The following is a 3,100-nucleotide window of genomic DNA, read 5'->3' as shown; positions in this document are numbered from 1 at the left end:
TTCCAATTAACTGCTAGATTCAAAAATCTTCTGAAGATTCTTAGGATCATTGCTTTGCCCATCTTCTACATATAACTTTATATCTTGTCACTGTCATATTTCCTCTCTTTTCTCCTTTCCCTTTCTTAATTAGTTAGTCCTCAAGTTCTTTCTTTCCTTTTAGTTGTATTACACCTTTCTATTTTTATTTCTCCTTCCGAGTTCTTATACTAGGGAGACTATATGATATTTACACATGTGTGTCTGTTTTATTTCAATTATTTGTATATCTTTAAGTGGCATCTAGTTACATATAAAGGCTTCGAGTTTATCTTTCTTTATAGCTGAGTAATACTCCATTGTATAAAAATACCACATCTTTTTCACATCTTGGTTGTTTCCAAGATTTGGCTATCACAAATTGTGCTACTATAAACATAGGCACACATATATCACTATGATATGATGTTTTCAGATCTGAAAGAGGATTTCATCATGAACTGTGTATTCAAATAACAAGAAAATATTATGTCCAAATCTACACATTTGACAATATAAATGAAGTGGAAATGTTCCTTTGGAAGTGTAAACTCTCATTGATGATTCAAAAATAAATAGATAATTTAAATGTTTCCATATGTACTGAATATGTAAATTTTAATTTAAACATTTCTACTGATAGAATATTGAATCTGGCATGATAATAGATGCCCATAATCTCAGCAGTCAGAAGGCTGAGACATGAGAATGGCTTAGAGTTCAAAGCCAGCCTAGGCTACAAAGTGAGCGAAAGGCTATCCTAACCTGCAGATCAAGAACATATCTCAAAAAGACAAAAGAAAAATGAATAAAATAAAATAAAATATCTAAGCATAGTTGATATCCCTGGAAATTTACAGCAAATACTTAGGAATATTTGTCTATACCAACCCTTCCAGAACATTGAAAATTTGGGTAAACTTCCCACATTATTCTATAGGGTCAACTATAAAAACAAAAGAAATGTTACAATGCAAACATTCAAAACTACAGTAATATTCTTCATAAATAGCAAAGTAAAAATTGTCAATGAAATACTAGCAAATCTCATCAAATTTACATTAGCTAAATTAGGATTTATATCAGGAAAGCAAGACTGATTGAAAATCAAAATGCATTAATGTATCTTAGTTTTGAAAAGAAAATATGATAATCTGAACAGGTGCAGAACATTTTTGTTTCATTAAATTCAACATAATTCATGCAAAAACAAAACAAGTCTCAAAAATCCAGGACTGTCTGGTAGTAAGAAGGAAATTGTCAACATAAGTAAATTTAAAAATAAGCAAAGATAGTAAGACTGTAAAGAATAAAAATATACAGAGTACCTATATTTTAGCTAGTATTATAGATCAACAATTCTAAAACCACTGTACATACAGTAAATATTAAACAAATATGTGGATGGATGGTGGAATCTATGTTTCTCAATTGTGGCATGGGGTGATACAGATAAACCAGTGTGGAAACCTTGAATCAATTATGTGATATAGTAGAGGAATTAAACACCACTTTTAAACTCATTTAGCTTAATGTCATTGTCCATGTATGTACATATGTCTGTACATGTACATGTATAAGTGCATTTACTTATTCACACGTGAGAATTCATACATATTATTGTCTATCCATATATTTCCTTGTCCTGTCAATTGAGAGGGAGTCAGAAATAATGCTTTCCTGTATTTGAAATATATTACATATTAGTTCTTCCTTTATCTCAAAGTTACAATGTATTTTGATAACCAGCAGAATGTATAATGAATATCTATGACAAGTTCAGTGAAATAATGAATTGAATGGAATAACTTTGGTGTGTAAAAATGAGGCACTTTAATTTTTTTATTAAGTACTCTCTGCTGTCTTTAGTTTAATTCATGTTTCTTTGCTGGTACTGATATTCCTTAATATGTCTATTAAGTTTCAAAACTTTTTTCATTTTTAGAGATGAAAGTATTTTAATTCAGTTCTACTGTCTTGCCTGTCTCACATTAATATTTAACCTCCTAGCCATTTGAAAATCCTTCTTGTTACCTTCTAAGACCTTCTCCCTTTCCACAAGATATGTAACAAGTGATGCCAGGAATGATGAGAAGGTCTTGTCTCTTTCGTTTTTCTCTCTTTTTACTGAATTTGATGCTGTATAACTAAAGTGAAAAATACGAAGATTTTAAAACATGCTGTCCTTTGAGGTGCTATGTATGCTAGGTCACAAGGTTAGTCAAATATCATTCTAACTTATAGTATACATTTCATGGTATGCAGGAACTGATGTCTTAACTGACATTTGCTTTCTTATCAGATTTAGCTAATTCTGGCAGTATTTTGTTTTTAAATAAATGTTCCATTTTTCCATACAACAACATTTGCTTCAGGTCTATAATCCCCAAGTTCATACTGTGTGGTCCCTTATTCCAAGAGAATAACAAGTTTAATATTCATCCTCCATACCTTCCAGGAATGAGTAATTGAAGGGCAATAGCTGTAGTCATTTTATTAATACTGTCACACAAATGTTATTTCTCTTTCGTATAATGCTGTGTGACTTATCAAACCTAGAAAGCAGCATGGAGACATTGAACTAGGGATTGAAGTGTTGAGCCTCAATCTGCAAACACCACATTTTATAACTGATTTTCTCTCCTTTGGCTTCTGGGAGAAAACCCATATGAAAGCATGCTTATTTTTGACTACTATGCACTAACAACCTCAATAAATGCTATTTTACATATTTGCATTTTGGGAGGGAGGAAAACATGGGTATAGGAGAAATTTAAAAAAATAAGCTAAATGAATTTAAATGTATTTCATCAAATCTAGCACTTAAATATGGTCTGGCCAGAAGGTAATGACATACATAAGAGGACTCATGAACTGTTTAGTATGACATGAATAAATCCCTACAACAATAAAAAGCAAACCTTTCTTAGAAAAGATACTTTCAAACACTTCAATATTCAAAATATTGCAAAGATTTTCTATCAGGCAAGTTGACCTGATTTCACAGATGCTGAACACTAAGTAGTCCAGCATCTCCCAGCAGACTTCGCTCACTCCATTACAACCATGCTCAATATTTAAC

The sequence above is a fragment of the Octodon degus genome, unplaced genomic scaffold (genome assembly GCF_000260255.1).
Source record: "Octodon degus isolate 3935 unplaced genomic scaffold, OctDeg1.0 scaffold00063, whole genome shotgun sequence".
Lineage (NCBI taxonomy): Eukaryota > Metazoa > Chordata > Mammalia > Rodentia > Octodontidae > Octodon > Octodon degus.
The sequence above is the reverse complement of the archived record's forward strand: the minus strand, read 5'-3'. Positions refer to the sequence as shown.